Source organism: Lepisma saccharinum, chromosome 1 (genome assembly GCF_977018435.1).
Source record: "Lepisma saccharinum chromosome 1, izLepSacc3.1, whole genome shotgun sequence".
In the NCBI taxonomy this organism is placed as follows: Eukaryota; Metazoa; Arthropoda; class Insecta; order Zygentoma; family Lepismatidae; genus Lepisma; species Lepisma saccharinum.
The window spans coordinates 185,719,585-185,733,519 of NC_139229.1; the positions used below are offsets into that span (position 1 = coordinate 185,719,585).

The 13,935-nt window shown below is 36.5% G+C and overlaps 1 protein-coding gene across 3 annotated transcripts in view; it reads right to left on the reverse strand.

Moving 5' to 3' along the window:
* Window positions 1-13,935, reverse strand: part of LOC146005197 (uncharacterized) — a 173,654-nt gene that overhangs the window by 124,053 nt on the left and 35,666 nt on the right. Inside the window, exon 1 of one of the 3 annotated variants that reach the window (XM_083144267.1) lies at window positions 2,344-2,369. The exons of the other annotated variants lie outside the window; for them this stretch is intronic. The gene's annotated coding sequence lies outside the window, so the exon portion shown is untranslated. Of the gene's footprint in view, window positions 1-2,343; window positions 2,370-13,935 lie in introns of those variants that run through there. 3 annotated transcript variants of the gene reach the window in all.

A 13,935-nucleotide genomic window follows, 5' to 3' on the forward strand; every position in this document is an offset into this window, starting at 1 on the left:
ACTATTTACGAAAACGAACGCTCTGTAAGGGTTAAAAAGGCTATGTTGCTATGTAATTCATTTCCAAAGCGTGTATTGTTATTTTTTTTAGCGTACACGCGCTCGTGTGAGTATGTACCAGTGGTATATAACAGCTATCACATTAGCAATTTTAATGCAATAAATCTAGTATAAGTTGTTGACTGGAGTAAAATTTTAATTTGTATTTGTATTTTTCTTCATTTAGTGTCGCTTTTCTGCCACTTTGGCTAATCGCGACGATGACAATAAGTGATGATATGATGAAATAGATGGAGGCACTGTCCCCAAGAACACCCATGCCCAGGCCTGGATTCGAAACCGAAACCCCTGGCGCAGTAGCGTGCTGTGCTAACCAATTAACCACGGAGGTCGACAGTTGTTAAATTTAAAAGAAAACAAAGATAATAACTTACTTTGATAGTCTCGATAATTTCTGTTATTTAGCATTTTAGGAAAAATATAACCCAATATATATATGCGCATATTGAATAATAACTTTTACCGCTCATCTAGAAAAATATAAACGTACTGTGAGCAGGATACCAAACATAATTTGAAATTGAGAAAGCGCCAGATCTAGTAACAAAGACCATAGCCTGGCAACGATGAGGTCATCCATACATAGACTCGCGTGGGGCAAGAAATTAACGCTCTAGCACTAAAGGCCTCGAGTCAACATGTAGTGTTTATTCTGCTAACAAGAGATCTTAGGAGGCGCAAAGTAGGGTTGGGGGGAACGAAGGTCTATTTACACGTCAGGCAGAAGATGAGGCATAGTGGGCGCCGCAATTGAGATGAACTGTGTTGTTATCCTGTCAAAACGGAGAAAATATGATAATGGAGGGGAGACAATTACATGTCACAATTATTTTTTTAAGCGGCGTGGAAAGGAAAGAGGAAAAATGGAAAGGGGACCTTGATTGAAAAAAGAAGAAAGTAGGTGAAATGGGGTGGGAGGCGAGAGAAGGTTGAAATCTTATTTTCACTGATCCATTTGTGAGTGCAGGATGTTACAGAAGTATCGTGGTGCAGTTGCGGAATCGATGACGAACGCAAGAAGGGAATTTGGAAAATGTATAACTAAAAAAAATAATAAATGTAAAAAAAATATTAGACAGATGCGTATATTGAAGGGAGGGGTTTATTGGTTTTCACTCAAAAATTAACTCGGATCGTAAAACATATTATAGTATTGTGTGTTTATATACAGGGTGTCCGAAAAGTCACGCAACCGAGATTTTGAACGTAAGTAACTTTTGTACAAAAATTGATAGAGCCATAAACCTTACACTGGCCATTTTATTTGTGTATGTAGATATTTTTTAAGCATTAAGCAAGAAAATGATTATCTACATGAATGTTCACTTTGGAGAAAAAGTTACTAAGGCGTAAAAAAAATGTACGAGGTAAAAAGAAACGTGGATAAAATACAGCTACGGAATCGTTTGCAATAATTTTCGATATGTATTGATGGTCTGTGTGGGTATTTATCGAAATGACAAAAGAACAATAAAACATTATGCATTTCATGCATTACAGACGATTTATGATGTTAATTTTGAGATATTCATAAAAAAATACGCTTTTTCGAAATTACGAGTTGTACTGGCAACATGAATCGTGTCAGAGGGCAGTACCAAGTGTGCCCAACATCTGGTTATGTTATGCAATCAATACCCAGATGAAAGAAAAGATTGGAAATTTATCGTACAAATCTTCCTATCTTTTTGGGGAAGGGGAGGGAAACTAGCTAACTATTGTAGGTCCATCTACCCTTCTGGCATCATCAAGAGAGCATAAATTATAGTATTCTCGACCTTTTTTTCACTGAGGGGCTCCAATATTTTACTTTCGGGGAGGGGGCACAGAAAACTGCACAATGCCACTGTGTGTGTATGTTTGTGTCTGAGCGTGTGTATGTATGTTTGTATGTGTTCACTTTATATGTGGGAGTGGAATTTTAGTAGGATGTTAACAGTGTTTTCTATCTCGTTTCAAGAATAGGTGTTTCATTTTCTCTACATTTCTGTAAAGTTTGTAGGGTATATTTTCATCATGCAGACTTACTGAACCAGTTTGTAGAAAGTTTTCTACTTGCTTTACGACTAGTAACAAGGTATTTTTTATCTTGTAATTTATTGTTTGTGAATTTTTTCATTCCACCTATGGATACTGCACGCCTTTCTGGTCTCAAATGCCTGATTACTCTTGCCCTTCTTGGAGATAATGCATAAGTAATTTATATAATATCCTAGCTTCAACCCCCCTCATACTGGATTAAAATACCTCACTAGGTAGAACAAATGCAGGACATTCACTTACCCTATTTCTGACAACATCAATGAGGATAGCAGATGAAAATATTTCCACTCACCTGAAAAGAAATATAAAAATATAATATGTATTACATTCTATCTGTTAAAAATAAAGGGTAATGCACAAATTCATTAAAACAGATTTTCGAAAAAAATAATATTTCTAATAAACTTTGAGTACGGTTGATAGCTACAAGTTGCCAGACTCTAATTTTAAATGCAGTCCCTAAGGGATAATTGTGTTCCTCCCTTATTATTCTACAATTAAAATATTTGCAAAATTAAATACAAGCCAAAGTGGATGATTGGATGATATTCCAAGTACATATATCCAGTTTATGTAATAATAATTTATGCTTCGCTGATTCAAAATATTTTGTTAAGTCTTGTTTGAGATTTCTTAATTAGAGCTGATTTTATAGAATCAATTAAACCTAACAGATTAGTAACCGTAAATTCGTGCTGTTTGAAAGAAAATCCAATTAATCTGCAATTGCGTGTTCAAACACTTTAGCTTTGCATTTAAGATGGTTACTATAGTCTATATTATTTTATTTTTCCTTTTTGTTTTTTAGTACTGAAAAAATAAAAACATATTTCCAAATTTCTGTGAAAATGCCAGTTGTTAATGATCTGTTATACAAAATTGAAAATAATGGAACCAGAATTTTTCTTGATTACCTTTCAAGATATAATTAACTACTCTTATCTGGACCAATAGGAGGCCTGCTTTTTAATTTGCAAATAGAAAACATGTCTCCTTCTAAAACTAGTTATACTTATGTAACTAACAAACGTATTAATCTTAACATTATTTACATTTCTCCTTGAAAATGCTTCATGAAAAATATATCTAAAAACATTGACTACATATCTTTTAGGTATACTTATTAAAGCATTTTTTCAGGTTAAAGTGTTACCAGAACAATTTTTTATTTCAATTATTGCTTCTAAAAAAGAAAGTATTGTTTCTTTATTATTATATATTCACTTTTGAAATTTCTTCTTAGACAGGAATAAGTCACATAATATTCAAATTTACCAGTTTGTTTATATTTTTTCATTATATTTTCTCATTACGTTCATGATTACTTTAAAGTTCTTGGTTCTCGAAGGGAAACCCTCAGAAGCTCTTCCAACATTCAGGGATACATATACATATAATAATAATAATAATAATAATAATAATAATAATAATAAGAGGGACAACCGACGAGACACAGAGTAAACAGTGACCTGTAGAAGAATCAACACAAGTTGTGTAATGCGATAGATAACAAAAAATAAAGAGCCGAAGTGAAAGAAAGCCAAATGGGAATACACACAAAATTGTTGCAGTGAATATAAAGCGAACGCAACTTAAGTGGAAATAATTTTAAAAAGTACGGAAAAAATTGGAAATTGAAACGATACGCAGCCACAACAACAAGAAAGGGGGTAATAAAGGTGTAAAAGCAAGATATGAAGGTAACAGGAAATAGAAAGTGCCTTATTTCCACTGTAAAACAATGTAGCGTTAGTTTTTAAATCGGTAGACCGAACAGCAAGTACCATATCAATGCCCTTCAGTAGAGAAACCCGGACAAGAAGCAAGTGGCTGAACAAGAAGGTAAGAGCAATGCATCGAAAGCGTGCAGTACAAGTATCGACAGGTCATTTCTTCCATACGCAATGTATCAGTATGACACAAAACATCTGGAAAACCTAGCTCATTTACTGTTAAAACTCCGTTGTAGCTGAGAAGCCATTAGCAAACGAAAGTTGTTTTCTGCTCCTGTAGAAAGTTGCTCTGTGGAATGTCCGTGGGGGCTTATACATCACTCGTAAAGGAAAGGGAGAAATCGGACTCCGGAACCTCCAAAAATTTTGTCAGAAGGAACAGAAGGTCATGGTGCATCTGAGAGTAAAATATGATATTATGCCATTACAATTTTTGCTTTCCTTGCTGCAGAATAACTATATTCTTGACAGTAGAATGCAATCGTAGAAAAAGAATGAGACTTGAAGAAAACTTCATCGGTTAAGGTTAATATGATCTGAGAAATAACATTTGAAATAAATCACATTTCTTCGTAGACGAATGTTAGTAAATACAATCAAAATATCATAAAAGTAAAGCAGGCTTGATCGTATAAAATGACTCTACAAACTACTAGTATAAAATCAAACATTTTAATCAATACCATAGGTCGAAGCTTAGAAAATGTATCGAGACAGAAGTGGAGGCTGACTTTAGAAATTTCAGAAATGGGTAAGTTTATGACCAACCTAATAGAAGTAAATTGAAATTATCTTTTACAATAACAACGAAGTTTATAAGAATTTAGGTGTATTTCCGAGATTTACTTTCTTTCCACAAAGATTTGGAATACCAGTATTACTATAATTGCAGATTAATGGCACTTTCTGGCCACAAATTCCCAAATTTCTCAAAGATGACAGAGTTTATCTTAAATTAATAGACATGTACATTTATAAAAAAGTTAGTAAACTTTCAATGTCTAAAAGTATCTCGTCCTCGCCTTGTAATCAAGGGGTCCCGGGTTCGATACCCGATGGAGACACATAGTAGTTCGGATTCCACTTTTAAACCGTAGGTCCAGTCCCGATTAGCCTTACTATGCATAAAGTGGACTTACAACACCAAATCAATTCAATTCAATTCTAAAAGTACCTTAAGAAATGAGTCAATAAGGCGGATATTATTTCAGAGAATGAGTATGTGTGCGTGTGTGTGTGTGAGTATGTGGAACATATATTCTCAGAAGTAAGAAACTTTTTTTCCGCAATTGAGAACTAATTTAGAAATGTACAGACTGGAAATATAATCCAGAGGGAGAGATAGGGGGATTCCTAAGTTTCTCCCCAATTGACTAATTTGCACCAAAGATTAATAACGGTAGAAGAGTCAAACTCTCGGTACTGGGCAACATTCCCAGGAGCAGAGCTCTATGCTGCCGAGCGCATCCCCAGGTTGCGGATAGGGGAACGGCCTACAGATATGTAGGCTAGCTGCGACAAATAAGCAGTTGCGGACAATGAGCGTCAGTGTCAACAGGATGTGGAGAGAGTTATTTCTGGCAGGATAACTCTCATTTAAAAACCACAAAAATCCAGCGACGACACTGAGACATGGCGAGTAAGTGCCGCCATTAAATAAGCACTGCCCCTGCTGCCTTGCAGGTAAGAGAGGGATCTCTAAAGGCTAAGGGAAGGAAAACCCTGACAAAAAACCAAGGGGTAGGAAGAGCTCTTAGGCATGGTGAAGCCCGTCTTCCTAGGGGTAGGAACCTCGAATACAAATCCCTGGTCCTCCAGGTTGGGGGTTGGGCGTAAGGCCAGCACCCTTACCCCGTAAAACAACCTCCCGCTACGAACTCTCAGACAAGCAAAGCCGGACGGATCTATAAGAGACGACCCACGCAATGTAAAAGGCTAAGGAATGTGGATTTTAACGTGGCAACCTGGAATGTCCGTACCATGCTTCAACCAGGCAAAATGAATGAAATTGCAGATGAACTAATAAAATATAACATGCAAATAACAGCATTACAAGAGATAAGATGGAATGGGGATGGATGGATTAAAAAGAAAGAATTCTCTCTTATGTATAGTGGGCATCCAACAATTAAAGGAAGAAATGGCACAGGTTTTTTAGTTACTGGAAATGTGAGGAAATGTATACTTGGATTTGAACCAATAAATGACCGAATATGTAAATTAAGAATAAAAGGAAAATTCAACAATATGACCTTTGTATCTATATATGCACCAACTGAAGACACAAACAAAGAAGATATTGAACATTTCTATACCGAACTGTCAGATGTATGTGATAGAGTACCAAAACATGATACACTAATTCTACTAGGCGATTTTAATGCGAAAATAGGTAATGAATCCAGCAGCAGCGGAGTGTCAGGCAGATTTTCCCTACACAAAGAAACAAGTGACAATGGAGAAAAGCTGATACAATTAGCACAATTACAAAATCTTGATATCAGTAGCACTAGATTTAAGCATAAAAAAATCCACAAAGGGACCTGGAAAATACCCGGTGAACAACGATGTAATCAAATTGATCATGTATTGATCAATAAGAGGAGAGCTACATTAATAATTGATGTCAAAACATATAGAGGACCTAGTTGCGATACGGATCATTATCTTGTTAGAACTAAAATAAGACAAAGAATTAGCATGGTTAATGAAGGAATATACAAGAAAACTAAAAAATGGAACACAGAAAAATTGAAGAAATCTTTTATACAAAACACATACAGACAAGAAATACAAACGAAACTTGATGAAATAGGAGAAGAAGATGATGTAGAAGTGGAGTGGGATAATTTAAGAAACATCATAGATAGTACTGCTAATCAGGTTTTAGGAACCAAAGCATATGAAAAAAATGAAGATTGGAATGATGAAGAATGTAAAAAGGTGGTTAAAGCAAAAAATGAAGCTAGAAATAGATGTCTTAATAGAACTACAAGAGCAAATAGAGAAAAATATGAAAATCTGAAAAAGCATGCTAAGAAAATGTGTAGAGAAAAGAAACGCCAAGCAGTAAAAACACAAATAGAAATGTTACAAGAACTAAACACCAAAAAAGAATATAGAAAATTCTATCGAACCCAGAAAGTTATAACACAACAGTATAAACCAAGAACTAGAAACCTAAAATCCAAAGATGGTCAAATCCTAACTGAACAAGCAGAAATAATGAATAGATGGAAAGAACACTTCCAGGGAGTTAAACACAACCAGGATTTAGAAGTGCCCTATAGGAATACGATGAATCAGCAGGATAATGAAAACATATTAGTTGATGCACCAACATACGAGGAAGTGGAGACAGTAATTAAAAACTTTAAAAAGATGAAAGCACCAGGAATTGACAATATGAATAGTGAACTTATACAAGCAGCCGGAAAAGAAATGTATCGTCGAATACATAAACTTATAATTAATATATGGAATCGAGAACAAATGCCAAATGATTGGAACATAGCACTAGTATGCCCTATACTTAAAAAAGGAGATAAAACAGTTTGTGAAAATTATAGAGGCATATCACTATTAAACAACCTATATAAAATACTTGCAGCAATAATTAACATCAGATTAACTGATTATGCTGAAGACATTATAGGAGAGTATCAAAGTGGATTTAGGAACAACAGAAGTACTACAGATAGCATCCTGATGATGCGTTTGATTTTTGAGAAATGCTATGAATATTATATAGATTTGCATGTCTTGTTTATTGATTTCAAACAAGCTTTCGATTCAATATATAGACCAACAACACTACAAAGGCTACAAGAAATTGGAATACCAAATAAATTAGTAAGATTAATTCGAATGACAATTCAAAACACTAGAGCCTCAGTTAAAATTGAAAATGCAAGATCGGACTTTTTCGATGTCATGACAGGAGTGCGCCAAGGAGATCCTCTTTCAGCAACATTATTTAATTTAGTTTTGGACTCGGTGATTAAAAAATTAGATGTGAGAGGAGACATCAGTACGAGACTAAAACAAGTCACAGCATATGCTGATGATGTAGCTATTGTAGCAAGAACTAAGAAAGCTCTTTCAGAAACGTTTATAAGCCTAGTAGAGGAAGCTGCAAGAGTAGGACTCCAAATTAATGAAAAGAAAACTAAATACATGAATATTAATAGAACTAACATGAATAATAATAGATCAATATTAATAAATAATTACTCCTTTGAATGTGTTAGTAATTTTACATACCTTGGATCTATACTTAATGAAAACAATAAAATAGAATCTGAAATAGATGAAAGAATAAGGAAAGGTAATAAGGCCTATTATGCAAATGTATCCCTGCTAAAATCGAAACTTCTGAAACGAAATACAAAAATGAAGATATATCTTACTATGATAAGACCAGTGGTTACATATGCTGCTGAAACCTGGACCCTAACACAGAAAGATAGAAACAAACTAAGTATATTTGAGAGACAAATTTTAAGGAAGATCTTTGGCCCGGTACAGATAGAACATGATATATGGAGAATAAGAAATAATGTGGAACTAGAAAAATTAATTAATGGTGCAGACATTATACGACATATTAAAAGTCAAAGAATTAAATGGTTAGGCCACATACAAAGAATGGATAACATGAGAACTATAAAACGTATACTAGAATGGAAACCTATGGGAAGGCGACCAATTGGAAGACCTAGGATGAGATGGATTGAAGATGTATGCGAAGATTTAAAGATTCTCAAAGTTAGAAATTGGAAAGAAATGGCAAAGAAGAGGAAAGATTGGAATGATTTGTCTGAGAAAGCTAAAACCCACAAAGGGTTGTGATGCTAATGGAAGAAGAAGAGTCAAACTACATTCAACAACACCACGTTCCGGATATACAACGGTAAAACTTAAATTTGTAATAATTTGTCTCGGTGAAATTCTTCATCTGTTAAACAATTACTGCTTTCCATCTGTCTCGGCAACTAACTTTTCAAATAGCATCTCCGCTTCCATAGAATCACAATAGTGTCTATTAAATCCTGGAAACTTAAATGGGTTTAGAATTCCTCCAAAGGGAATTCAGAATAACATTGAGGATAGCATGTTCTGCACGATGAAGCATGAATATCTGTAGTAGTAAATAGACTTACAGCAACACGACATTAACAAATATCTAGACAAGGTAGACGTAATCCATGTAAAGATCGCATGTGTGCTTTAGGTTGAATTCTGAAATATAACTTTTGAGACGGTAGAATTTCAGCGTGGTTCTTAGAACATCATTGCTGAGACGGGATTTGAAGATATTAAATCCACTTGACTAAATACGAAACACTGTCTTTCTCATAAAATTGTCAAGTGAAAATTTATCTAAAGAAAATATTCTATTTTACATTATGTATATACATACATACATACAACTTCATATACATATACATACACTCCTCAAAAGAAAATTGAAATATTGATATATTAGGCACAAGTTTGGAATATTGTTATATTAGGCAATAGGTGATAGGCACAGTGGCATATGTTGGCGAAAACACAAGAACGTCCAGCAGACACAGATACCATGTGATGTTGCATTCCAAGGCTAAGCCTATCACCTAATATCGGGTGATTCCCTCGCTAGAGGCCCCAAACTTTTGTCTATAAAACTGCCATTTACTTAAAGTTTGTCTTGAAATTTTGTATGCACATACCTTGAACAATTTAAAACAAGATCTAACCCCTCGCAATAGGTTTGGACTTTTCCGGTGCCCTTCATTTGTTTTATTCCGCAACAATGAATCTCGGTAGTATTGGCTCGAATGTATAGGGATTACAATGTACACAATCGAAGAGCGTGTGTTCCTCGTTCGTAAATACTGGCAAACTGGTTCATTTAAAGCATGTCAAAGGGCATTCCAGACTGAATTTCGTGTGAGACGTGTACCTTCAAAGTGTTGTATCCAGAAAGTTAGAGACAAGGGGAAGTCTTGTCACACAGCATTCAGGAGGCCGGAAAATGTCTGAAGAGACAAAACAGGATGTAAAGGAGCGATTACTGGCATCACCATCAAAATCATTGCGAAGACTTTCCCAAGAAACTAATCTCCCATATTCCACGTGTCAAAAAGCTGCAAAAAGAATCAAACCTACACGCTTACCGCGTGTCATGTGTTTAAGAATTGCAACCGAGAGACCATGAAAAACGTGTGCGGTTCTGTTTATGGTTTCAAAATTTTCTTACTCAGAATCCTTGGATTTTAGACCTCGCTTGGTTTACGGATGAAGCATGGTTTCATCAAAGTGGCTATATAAACTCTCAAAACACGCGTATATGGGCAGAAGAAAATCCTCGTGCAATACATGAATAGCCTTTGCATTCTCAGAAAAGTGGAGTGTGGTGTGGAGTGTCTCGTAGGCGAATTATTTTCTTTTTTTAATAAACGGTTGGCAAGTCTACCTGGGAATATTCACTGAGTTTGTCAATCTGTTAACAGATGATGAACTAACTGATGGATATTTCCAACAAGACTGTGCGACATGTCATATTTCAAATGTCAGCATGAGAGAAATTAAAAGTTTTTTTGGAGACCGAATTATCTCAAAAATCTTTGGCCACCAAGATCTCCCGATCTCACTCCACCCGACTTCTTTCTTTGGGGCTTATTGAAGGGAAAAGTATACAGAAATAAACCCCGCACAATTGCAGCCCTGAAAGAAGCTATACGTGAAGAGATTGAAGCCATTACCGACGGCACTTTAAGAAAAGTATTCCAGAATTTGGAGAGACGTGTACAAGAGTGCTTGCATGTGGAAGATGACCATTTTCAGCATCGGATATGAGCAGATCCTGTTTTACATTGTTCAAGGTATGTGCATACAAATTTTCAATACAAACTTTAAGTAAATGGCAGTTTTATAGACAAAAGTTTGGGGCCTCTAGCGAGGGAATCACCCTGTATAACAATATTCTAAACTTTTGGTGAGGAGTGTATATATGTACGCACAAACAAACAAACAACCCTTTATCTTTCTGTCCCTTTTCCTCTCTCTCTCTCTCTCTCTCTCTCTCTCTCTCTCTCTCTCTCTCTCTCTCTCTCTCTCTCTCTCTCTCTCTCTCTCTCTCTCTCTCTCTCTCTCTCTCTCTCTCTGCACACACACACACACACACACACACACACACACACACTCAACATACAGAGAGAGAAGAAGAAACACACATATATGAATGAGTATAAACTGTAGGTCCAGTCCCGATTAGCTTTCTGTGCATAGGACTTAATACAAAAACCTACTCACGCCTGTGTCAGCGCCTGTGTGGGTTCATGGCACTGTGCAGCGCGCAGGGATTGACAAAGTAAACAAATACAAATAAAAGTGTTTCATTTTTCATTCATCTTTTGTACATGTGTACACCAAAACGTGTCTTTCTAGAGGGACTATTTCGCGAAATATCAATAGTAGAAATGGGCCATCAGATTTGCTTTCAAGCTTTGTTGTTGAGCTACATGGTCCCAAGTACTTAGCCATCTGTGGGAGTGTGAAAAGATTCTCTCCTCTACAAATGTAATGTGAGACTCACTTGCAGTGAAATGAAGACAATGGCGAGAGAACAATTAGCATCGCATGATACCATAAACAGTCTTGAACATGGAGAAAGGAACACGGGAAAGCAATCACAGTATCAAGAAGCATGCCCACCCATGCATTAACAAACTCATTGAAACCTACCATTGCCAACAGTAATTTCCTATTAAGACTTCACCGCTCATGTTTTGTATCCCCCAATTTCTCTATTCGTGCGTTTCTCGTGTTATTCTTTATGAAGCTCTGGTTACTACTAGGATAGAGACTCAGTTGATATTTCCGTTTAGTTGCTAGCTTTCGTTACCTCTTTCCAAAAAAAACCTGGAGCTGTGTTTACGGCGAGTAATCGCAGCATGGTGGATTACGGTCGCTTCTTTGGTTGATTGTTTTTTTTTTTTTACTTCGCTTTTCTGCCACTTTTGGCTAATCGGGAAGATGAGGATGAGTGATGATATGATGAAATCGATGAAGGGACACTCACAAAGAACATCCATGCCCAGGCGGCCGGGATTCGAACCCGGGATCCCATGGCGTCGTAGCGCGATGAGATAACCTCTCTGCCACGGAGGTTGCCGAACGCCAACATAGAAAGAGATACTGCGTTATTCACGTCATGCTGATTGTTCGCTCGCACTGACACACAAAGTGGGATACCTTGATCACCGTTACTTCTTCGAAATCTTGCTTAAATTGTCATCAATCGATCAACTGGCTGATTTTCGGTCTTGGTCTCGATCTCGAAGGCAAAATATTCATTTCGTCTCGAGTATCAAAATAATAAATACAACAATACCAAAAAAGCTATCAACAACATATTGTTTTTAATATCAAATAATATATTTACAATGATATCAGTGTCAACACTGTACGTTACAACCCTCCGACCACATTGGTAAGTATTTTATAATTTATTCAATCTGCCACAGTGCGCTAGGGCACGAATACCACGTCATGAGAGGACTAGGATTGGTTCGCCAGACACCGTGCACGTGCTACAGAGAAATTGCCTTGGCCTACCAGCAGCCATGAGAGACAGAGTGAGAGACCTGATCAATCAATCAGTCCTCTGTCAAGTATAAGTAATATTATTTTTTCTGTTAGATAACTTTCCTATTGTAGATAGCATTTTAGCTTTTGTCTGTATACTTTACATTATACATGTATAGTAAAATACTGGTAAGTGATAGTAACAATAAGTAAGTTGTCAGTTGATTAGTTCGTCGACTAAAATAAGATAATTTCAGCTGTTTTTTGTTACTTAGTGTCGCCTTTGTACCACTTTTAGCTAATCGAGACGATCAGGATGAATGATGATAGGATGAAATTTATGAAGGGACAAACACTCACGAAGAACGCCCATGCCCAGGTCAGGATTCGAACCCGTAATCCGTATCGTCGTAGCGTGCTGTGCTAACCACTCCGCTACGGAGGTAGGCTAAAAGGAAGATAATTTCATTTATAGCTTCTTTGTACTATTGTAGCCCCCCCATCCCTAAAAAAAAGAAGTCAAAGGTAGGAAAAGACGGCAAAATTAGGACTGACTACTAACGAAAGTATACGTAACCCCCTCCTTTCGAAAATCCTGGGCACGGCACTGCACACAGTGAATCAATTTTGACTTGGGAGACATTTTCATTACATTGTTATTTTCTAATCTCGAACAAGACGAAACTCTCAATCGGTCTCGCCTCGACAAGTCTCTGAAGAGTATGGTCTCGTTTTCGTGTCAGTGATCCCGGTCTCGTCTCGAATTTCGATGTCGCTTCTATTTTGGCACCGAAACATAAAACTCACAAATCTCAGCGCGGAAAGAGCCGGCCTTTTAATGAATTTGAAGGTGGGTATGGAAACGCGGGTACGCCCTTCGCGCATCGCATTAACCTTGGAGATCCACCATCGCGTGTCTTCCTCCCATAAAAGAACCCGCGTACCGTTCCTCCTTCTCACTTTCACAGAAAGCTGGGATCGCGTTGTAGGTCAACAGCTGACGAGCACGGAACGGAAAGCCAGCCGGCGCACCGTTACGCTCACGCCCGTTGTCTTTAAAGACCGTCCTCTTACGTATCTGTGACGCAACAAAGTTCTATGATTGTCTAAAACAATGCAAGGTCGTTGGATGTCTGCAGGTTCGATCATAGCCACCATGCAAAAATTAGGTGTGCACATGGATGCCGTCATAAATTTGTGTGTGTGTGTGTGTGTTGGGGGGGGGGGGGTTCAGGTCATTGATAAAACTTTAATAGAAATAGGAATATTAATTATTTTTATGGCAATGATTATTGTTATTATTATTATTATTATTATACAATAATCACTATTGTAAATCAATAAAAATATGACCAATATATTCCAAATGTATTAGTACTACTATATTGTTATAATAATAATAATTCTTATTATCAAAATTACCCTTGGGGAGACCAAATGAGTGAATATGCAGCACAACCTTTGTCATAATTTTTTACACATTTCATACAGTTAGTCTTTTGAAATGCATGCATATATGAAACAG